Below are 10,193 nucleotides of genomic sequence, written 5' to 3' on the forward strand. Positions count from 1 at the left end.
CCTTCCTGTGCAACCTCATCTGGGTGTTCCTGCTCCGGCAGGGGGATTGGTCTGGATGAGCTTTGGAGGTCCCTTCCAATCCCTAACGCTCTGTGATTCTGTGTAATTAGGGCTAGATGTATTGGTCACTGAAGGGAAAATCACTGAGAACTTGGGGCTTCCAGATCAAGCCATGTTATTTTAACTTTTATGTTATTGTAGCTCTTTTTCCCTTTCAAACCCAGACTCCTAGAGCAGTTTCAGACTTCAGCATCTTTTGTTTGTTAAAGCCATTTACTAGCAGTAAAAAGCTGGAAAGCTTGAATCCCAGTGCGAAGGTTAGAAATCAAATGGACACATGGAAATAAATTGTGAAATTTATCCTTTAGAGTACCTCATGAATTCGAATCAATTTCCAGAGACTTGGGAAAGGTTTTGGGTTTTGTTCTTTTTTTCAAGTTTCAATTAGCTGGGTTTGACATTAATATAAAATGAGCTTGTTTTGTCTCTAGGAAACATTCTGACTCCTCTGAGTAGGATTCAGTAGGTTACTTCTGGGTAATTAATTAATTAATCCACTAATTAATTAGTGATAAGGAGAGAGCAGCACAAAATTCACAAAAACCTGAAAAAAACATTTTTTCTCCACTGCCCTGGGCAACTTTGTCCAATCATTTGACACATTTCACTTATATTATGAGCTCTTAGGCTGGTAACAAAAAGCACACAGTACATTGCCTTAAGAGCAAAGAAACCATTAAGCAACAGTACAAGAGGTGCAGTAATAGAATGGAGCCGTCATTATCATGGCACAGCCGATCCTGATGCTGAGTTAAACATCGCAAGGTGAAACTGCTGCTGATTATAAGCAAGGCCAGTCTCTGATTTATCCCTTGATGACTACAAGGGTGGTGGGATGAATCATGCTTTAAATCAGTTTGCCTGTCCACCTACCTCTTTTTGTGTCTTGTACTCTCCTTGGTGATCTATATAAATCCTTCATTCTGTTTTCCTAAACTTGAAATTGTAAAAGCATTGTTGGTTAATAATTCAGAGATGCAGAGTTTATAAACAGGGCATGAGAGAAGGCTTGGGTTCCGGGAAAAGCTGCTGACTTTGTATTGGAAAATATTCAGGATGGGCAAAAGGTTAGTAAAAGTTACAAATAACAAATTACATAGCTGAGTTACTTGATAGTTTCTTCTGTGTTTCTCATGTGCTTATTGTACAAATATGACACATTTTTTTTCAAAGGCTGATTAATCAGATGTGAGAATATGATTTTGGAGTTTCTCCTTGCAGATGTAGCAATTAACATTCAGGGTGATTAATTACCTTCTATTATTTTTTTTTCTTAGAGTGGGTAAAGAGTTCAGAAGTAATATACAAACCAGAGAGGAACTGATTCTTGCTTGTGAAGTATTAGCAATAGATTTATTCCAGCATTGTAATCAATGCTGCCTGAGAGGTTTCTTCCCTGGGCTTATAGCTTGTTTTTCTTAGTTACCAGCTGAGCTCTGTGTCTAATCTCCCTCCTTCTCCTGTGTCCTTCCCCATGATTTAACTGTTTCCAACTGCTCTGGTTTGCTGCCATAGAATCAGTTTTCTGTTCAACAGAGCTGCGGTTTGAGAAAACCCAGCCGTGAGTTTCAGACGCATCCCCTTGGTGTGCACCAGCTGTGGTTAGTGCAGTGTAAAGCTCCCAGTGATAGAGCCTGACACAAACCGTAACAAATGGCAAATGTCTTGGAAAGTGACAAACTCACAGTGGAAAATTCTCTATACTGTAGAATGGAGCATGAACAGACCTGCACTTTTAAAAAATAACAATAAACAGCTGGATGAAGAGCTTAGGTTTCATAACATCAGGCATGAAATCAGCCCAGGCACTCTTCAATATCCTGTTGTTCCTTGGACAGGAATATAATGAGTAAGGTGCTGACTCTAGTCATTGTCTGCTGGTATTGGCTATCTTTGCCTAGTAAGATGATACAATACCCCAGAAAACACAGAAATCCTAACACTGGTAACACATGCCAAATAATTGTGTGCAGTTCCAACTCAACCTCACTAATGAGTATGCAAAGCATGTTCCCTGAGCTGTCCTACTCCTCTGTCACTGCTTCTTCATCTCTTGCTGCCTGGCATGTGGCAGGAAACATTAAGCTGGTTTCTCACACTGTAGAGAAGCAAACTGCAAGAGGCTGTTAACTGAAGGAAGCGTGGTTTAAAAAATGTTCCTAGAGGAGACGTCTCTGTTTATGTTTTAATGAACAGTCCAGCATACAGGCATTATGTGTGCAGACTGGTTATTTCACTAGGGGAAAAGACTTTTCTCCTGTAGCACAGGTGGTAGTGACCCGCACTTCGACATGAAAGGTCTGAGAGCTAAGCCCTTGCAACCTATCAATCACAGCTTCATTGCACTTTAGTGTCACTGCAGCGGCCTCTTGTTAATGCTGTTCAGGCTATGGAGTTGTGAGCCTGTACAGCTGATGAGTGGGCAAAGACATTTGCCTCTGGAATATGTGTGATTTTTTCACCCATTCTGATAAAAAGTGACTCAGGCCAGAATCCTAATGAGGATTTTCCAACTTGATATATTCAGCAAGGGACTGGAAAAGAGTGCAGAGCTCAGTAGCGAACTGTCTGACTGCAGTGGGGTGGTGCACAGAAACAGAAAATGTGAGGTTTCACTCAGTAACATGCAGACTGCTCTGCAATCCACTTCCTAATGTGTCCATCACTTAGCATTTGCAGGTATTACAGCTGTTCTTGATGTAGTTTAGTAATGTGAATGACTGTTTATGGCCTTAAACTGTTTTGGGGGGTTTTGGGGGTTGGTTTTGTTTTTGGGGTCTGGGGTTTTTTTTTGTGTTTTTGTTTTGGATTGTGTTGGGGTTTTTTTTGTTTGGTTTTTGTTTTTTTTTATTAAGATGAAAAAGTGTTGATTCTCTTCAACAGTTAAAGTTAGTCTCCATCCATCAGCACAACTGAATTTTAATGGTCCTACCAGATAATTATTTATAAAGTTATGTCCAGAGATCAGGAGTATTGTCAGTTGACTAAGTCACAAAGTGCTTTTGGTCCTTTTATTTTGCAAACTGCAACATTAAAATTAGCTAGAGTGAGTAGAAGAAACAATGTCATCCAACTTCCAAGAAGGATGTTTCATGGAATACCAGTTAATGATAACGACTTCTTTCTCTCTGCTGGTGATGCCCTCGTTGAAGCAACCCAGCACCCTGTTAGCTTTCTTTGCTGCAGCAGTTCACTCATATGGAGCTGCTTGTTCACCAGGATCCCCATGTTCCTTTCACAGTTTGTCAGTGTCCCCACCCTAATTCATTTTGAGACAAAAAGTGAAGGAAGGAAAGGCTATGCTCAATGAAGCCCAAAACCAGATCTGACATAATCGGTCCATGTTCCTAGAAACAGGGTGGATGTAATTGAAAGAAGACTAGGGCAGTCCAAATTGCAGATGCAGGTTATTGATTAAAGTTTGAAATACACAGTATGTCTTTGTGCCAGTAAGTTCTCTTTCTCAAGCCTGAATATGTAAATCGCAAAGATTACTTCTGTTCAGTCTCTTTCTGCAATCTGCAAGAAGATCTATGGCAGCATGAGTTACTTGTAATTTGAATTTCAAGCTTTAATTTCAAGATGTTGTATAGTGGTGATATGACAGGAGATTTCCACTTGCCCATAGAACTTTTCTTAGGAGCTTTGCCATGCTTTTCGTCTCTAGGTGACTTTCTCTAGTGAAGGCAGTCCCAGTATGCGAGGAAGTGTCTGGGTAGGTTTCTCACACCTTTGTGGCAGTCTGAGACACAGGCTCTGGAGGAAGCTGTTTTTCTGTAAGGTCTAGTGAATAAAATGCCTGTTTTAGGTATTCATGCCAGCTACTTTTTATAATGTTCTGAATGAGAGAAGGCAGTTCAGGCACTTTGTCTGCAGGAAGGAAGCAATTAAATTATTAGCACTTTGAGAAATTAAATGATGTAAGTTATGGCAGAATAAGTTTAGCAAAATGTTATAAAGTAAGAAAACAATTAAAAAGAGTTATATAAGGTTGGGTGGCTTCTTTATTGTGATAGAGTGAGCAGTTAATTGATTGTCATATTGCTATAATGTACCAGGGCAGCTGTGAGAGCAAATGGAGAAGTCTCTGCTCAGGATGTGCAGAGAAAGGGACGTGTCTTCTAGGAAAATGGGAGTGAGCAGCAGACTGCTACCCTCAATTCCTTTTCCCTGTATCCTGTGAAGAGACATGAAGTACAGAGAAATTCCCTATCATTCTCCTCAGCTTTCAAAGCCTGATGCTGCAAGATTACATTTAGCTCTCCTCATGACTGTGAGGTGGGAAGCAGAAATGCTTCAGAAGTGGATCCCAGAAATGGGCGAAGCAGAGGGGTTGCTCTGTCAGCACTGGCAACAGAGCCCTGCAGCTTCTAACAGACGTGATCTTAACTCTCCCAACCTTTCCTTCATACAGGATAAGGCAACAAGCATTAAAAGTCAGGAGTATAAGGGGAAAGCCTCTCAATGTAGTCAGGTCTACAAGCTCTGCACTCTTTCTGATTCTTTGCTCCAGTTCTCATTTCGCACTGTTTAAAAAGAATCTGGCCTGAAACACTCCCCTCAGTCTCGTCTTGAAAGTGGCGCTCTCTCATCTTCATCTGTTCTTGTGGTGCTGGCTGGTATGAGCTTTTCAGCTGGGGGACACCTGTGTGACTGCAGGGATGGTCAGAGGTAAACGGACACAATGATGGAATAAGGTCCTACATGCAATGAGTAGGGGAAGTTGTCAGCAACACTTGGCCGTGCAGCTGACTTGCTTTTCTGAAATGAGAAAGGACAAAAATAACCAAGGTAGTAAGGAGGTAAAGAAGATGCTAGTAATTACCAAGCACTCAGTCTAGGCAGGAGAGAGGAACCCAGAGCCAGGGTATGTACCAGAGCTGTTAGCAGGTACTAGCAACTTATCCCATTAGGTTGAAGTAACTACCAATAAAACCTAATCAATGAAATCCCTTTTAAGTTGGTTGGATCAGTGACCCAGAAAATAGCTCCCCTGCAGAAGAGGAAATGATCGTCTATAAAGTGAGAAGTCAATGGGAAAAATCTATTAAAGCGAGTGAGCTGTGCGGGGACCTTTGGTGTCAACTGAAACCTCCTGGAAAGGAGCCACAAACCCCGCCGCGGGCTTTGACCCCCTCCCGGTGCCGCCGGGCCCAGCAGGGGGCGCTGCAGACGCCCCCGTCCCGCTCACGCGCAGCTCGCGGGAGGGGCCGGGAAGGAGGGGGCGCAGAAATGAGGCGAAGAGCCGGGACCTCGGGGTCGGCCCAGGAGGTCGGGAGAGGCGAGCGCGGTGTGCCCAGCCGTGGGGGCGGGGGTGATCGGGGCCCTGGGGCCGCCCCGGCGTGCAAGACCCCCGCACGACCCCCCCACCCCGCCCCCAGCAGCCGGTTGCACCAGAATCGCTCACTTTCTGCGCTGACTTCAGACAGAGGCCGGCACGGTGCAGAAGGTGAATCTGGTGGACCAAAGAGGGCATTAGGTAGCAAAGGGTTTTCTGGCACCCAAATTCAAAATTACTCACCCAATAAAAGAAGTTGGAAAGCAAAATATTCCATTTCTCATAGGATTCTTCTTTTGGTCCCCAAAGCAGCTTTCCATTGTCTAGCTTTAGACAGTACTGATTGATTGCTAAGACTAGAAGACAAAAAGCAGAGGCTCTGCCTTGCTACTGTCTCGTCTCAGGAAATTGCTCTGTTATGTCAGAAACTAAACAGACGTCGGAATAATTCTGTGAAAACTGGGAAAAGTATCTTGAAAGAAGTTTTTAACACAGACCTCCTGGAAATCTAATTGTTAAGATCTTGCTATGTATGAAATTCCAGCTAAGCTTAATTTGGCTCAATTAACTTGTAAAATATTTTTACAAAGTGCTAGATCATCTGCCATCCCCCTTCATTACATAAAAATGAAGAGAAATTCAGTGATACAAAATAAGTCAGGAATCTAGGAATATTAGTTACCCAGAGCTAGATCCTGACCAATCAATACAGACTTCATTCTTGCACATGAGTCATAGTAAAGAAGTCAAGAACATCCATGCAGAAGCAGAAGTATCAGTCCAATCTCTTCCCACATTTTCAATTTTAAAAGTACTGGAAATAATAGAGCAAATCTGTCCCCTGGGACACTCAGCCCCTTTTGCTTTTCTCCTGCTGCCTCTGATTTTTTTATTACATATAAACAGAAAAGGGGGTGGGGGGTAAGAAAGCTCGTAAACACCAGAAGACTCGGTGAAAAACATGTGCAACCTCTGCACACCCTCTTTAAAAGCAGTAAGAAAAAATCCATAGAATTACAATTTGAGGAAACTTATTTCCTAAAGAAGCTGCCTTGGGACTGGAAGGTCATACAGCTGCAGGAGCTGAGATTTTTTTCTTCCTGTAGAACCATTATGTTAAAACTCCAGATTCTGGAAGCCTGAAAAGAAGATCCTATTTTATGAGATTTTTACCTTGTTTTCTTTATAAACTGTTTAGTCCTGGTGTCTGGCCAAGTAGGCTTGCCAGAGAGAACTTGTGTTTAGCGAGGGGAAGAAGTGAGTCATCCATTTATAGCACAACACATTTTCTGAATGAAGCCTCTGATGGGGTGATGTTCATACTTTGCCAGACAAACCGGTTTATGGCATATTGAAAACCTAAAGATATGCAAATATAATATGTATTTTATATGAAATAAATGTTAAATTTGCTATTTAAAAGACATTTTAAGTCAGTATAAATGTGCCTCACAGAATACTCCGCTCTTTGTCTTGAAGGAGCAAGCAGTGTCCTCTTTTTCTGACTGTGGATATAATTACAGAGGGAAGGTAGGAAAATTCCCTTCTTAACCCCACTGTAAGTAACAGTAAAAGACACTAGGAGATACCACTGGCCAAGACGTGTGCTTTCCCTGGAGTTCTGCGTGCTCTGGGGGTGTGGGGATGGTGAGGATCCTGAGCAGCAGATGCAGAGAAATGGCCTTGTCCAAAGGCCGTGTCCTGCGGGAGCTGCGGCCCCGTGCCCTCTGCCTGGCCAGACCCCGCGCCTCCTGCTGCACTTTCTCTGCTGCGTAAAAGGCAGCAGCAGTGCAAAAAATCCTCAGCTCTGTACTAAATTGAAATTACTCTTTCTTAGTAGCCCAGAATTAAAAGCAATAATCCAAGGTTTTGAAATAAACCTTTGTTTTTCCTTATAACAATTTTCAGCATAAAAACATTTTAGGAATTGCTCACAATAAAAAAAAAATAAATCATAGATTTCCCAACCAACTCTGACAATGTTTTAAAGCACCTACCAATTACTTCTGTTTGTCAAGAGTTTTCAGTGTAAATTCGTAGTGATGCACTGGCTAGGTACTACTTAGGGAACTCTGCTGTCTGGTCAGGTGGCTGCAGCACCTCTCTCCTTTTCAGAGCACTTCCCTTTGTAAGAGTCTGTGGTGGTCTCTTCTGAAAGCTGCTGGTATTGGTGACACTGCTGGTCTGGTATTGGTATCACTGCTGGTCTGGTATTGGTATCACTGCAGAGTGCTTTGTTGCTTTGAACTTCCACTCCAACTAAACTGGGGTCAGGGACGGTGGCTCCCATGAAATGCTGAGTCAATTTGATTACTCTGCTGCTCTCAGAGCTGCAGTGGCCCTGACCCCTCCAGTACTGACACATCTTGGTCATTCAGCACAGCAGAGGAGGCTCAAAGGCGGCACAGTTCTCCTAACCTGTGGCATCTGTAGTGGTCTGAAAAGGGAAGTTACAGCACACCTGGATCATGAAAAACAAGACTCCATACTGTCCTCACCTCGGTGTATCGGAGGCCATCATGGACAGGGGCATTGCTTTGTGCCTTATGGAGGAAAATACACACTTTAAAGCAGGAAATGAAAAGAACCTCACCAAAACCCCTGGATCCCAGAAGCGTTGGCAGCCTGGGATTTGCTTCTCTGACAAATAGACAAGAGCAGGGGGTGGTGGATCCATGGTCTTTTCAATGTCTGCATGATAAGGAACACTTTCCACCTTGGGGCCAGCACAGGGTATACCAGTCAAGATGGTGCTTGGCCTGTTGGGAGGGACAGAAAGAAGTTGTTTGGGCCATTGCACAACCATGCTTTGCACTTCCTTTATCATCTGTAGTCACCCCAGCTCATCTTCCCCCCACTGCAGCAAAGGAACTTTGTGCTCTTTTAGTGAAGGTGTCTCTTTCAGCAACCCCTGTGCATTGCAGAACCTTCTGAGCAAAGGCAACCCCCTGTGGTTCCTCCTGTTTACTTCAGTGAAGAATGAAGTGATTAATGAGGCCAGAACATATCTTTTCTCCCCAGGATCCACAAGAGAGGCACAGCTGAATAAATACCCCATGTTATTGCAGTCTGCTTGGTTGGGAGCTAAACTGCAGGTAGCAGAGAGCGCTGCCAAATGTAGTTATGGCTGCATTCTGCATCCACTGACAAACTCGCAGATGAGAGCGAGTCAGAAAGATTTATGAGGACAAAGTTACATTCCTGCCTTTCCCTGTGCTGGAACTGGAGCGCTCTGTGATTCCTCTGGGGGCAGGAAGACTCTGTCTTGTGCTCTTCTGTTCTTTCAGCATGCGCCTTTAGAGGAAGTCTGAGATACAGCTCGGATGATCCGGCGTAGGCTGGGTTTTTTGCATTAACAGTCATCTCTGCCCTTATACAGCATTTTGCACCCCTCCATAATGATAATTCATTTTCCTAAGAAGCTTTATATTTTGGGCTCATATCCCTGTGGAATAGTATGCAAAGATGCTCTTATGGCACATGAAGGTAAAGGGTTGATGCATTCTGATTTAGCCAACAGTGAAGGTATGTGTAAACAAGATTGGGTTCAATAAGAAGCACAGGATCCTACAGAGAGCTATGAGAGTTATCCTACAGAGGAGGTATGGAAGTGCTGGAAGGAGGAAAGCGTTGTCTGTGAGATTTTCAATCTTTGTTAGTGCTTTTGCTCTCTACAGGTTGTTTAATAGACTCTTTTGTCTGAACGCCAACAAAAAATGGAGAATAAAAGACTAAAACAAAAGAATTAAAAAGGAACAAAACTAAGTCTTCAGGAAGTGTACACTGCTTAGGTCTCAGTACTAACACGTTATCAGGAGACGACTGCTTTCTTTCTGCTTTCTTTCTGGTCTCTTAGAAAAGCAGTAGCAGAAGGCTGGGAAAGCGTCGTCTGCGAGATTTTCAATCTTCGTTAGTGCTTTTCTCTCTACAGGTTGTTTAATAGACTCTTTTGTCTGAACGCCAACAAAAAATGGAGAATAAAAGACTAAAACAAAAGAATTAAAAAGGAACAAAACTAAGTCTTCAGGAAGTGTACACTGCTTAGGTCTCAGTACTAACACGTTATCAGGAGACGACTGCTTTCTTTCTGCTTTCTTTCTGGTCTCTTAGAAAAGCAGTAGCAGAAGGCTGATTCCCAGTGATTGCAGACTTAATATACCACGTTTCCAAACCTTCACAGAAAGCATTAAGGTTAACATTTGCACTAATGTCTGGAGCATCTTGAGCATCAGATGGAGTGATTTGAACAGCATCCCTGGCTGTTCACAAAACCTGATCGTTGTCAGTCTTGCACATACCTTTCCTTTGTGACATGAGAAGACACAGCCATTTGCATTTGCTTTAGCTGCAATGCTATGTATTTCCTGAAATAAGACATTGATTCAATGGATTGAAAGACTCAGGCTCTTGCTGGGCTTTCCAAGCTTGTTGAACTTCCTCTTGGTGCTGGAGGGCAAAAAGGGTATGCCCAGTTTTTGTGTTCAGTCACTGGATTCACTGGTCTTGTGAATGGTTGCATCTTGTGTAAATAAGAACAGGATGCAAACTTAGCAAGAGTGGAGAAACAGAGTCATAACTAGGAAAGAAAACACCAGTGATTTTTTTTTTCAAAGGAAATCAGTATTGAATGAATTTATTTTCATGTTGTGTTTAACTTCTGAAATGTGTTAAAGTGCTTTGGACTTGGAAATAGAGTAACCCTTCTGTAATCCTTTTCTAAAGTCCACAGAGAAAACAAAGATGTTGATTTAAGATATACAGCAAAAGGCATGGGGGAACCTGCTGCGGGCTCTTGCTGTTTAGGGTCATGGCTTACATTGCACAGCCCCACTGACTTGGGATCAAGCTCAAGGTT

This window comes from Mesitornis unicolor, unplaced genomic scaffold (genome assembly GCF_000695765.1).
Source record: "Mesitornis unicolor isolate BGI_N332 unplaced genomic scaffold, ASM69576v1 scaffold565, whole genome shotgun sequence".
NCBI lineage: Eukaryota > Metazoa > Chordata > Aves > Mesitornithiformes > Mesitornithidae > Mesitornis > Mesitornis unicolor.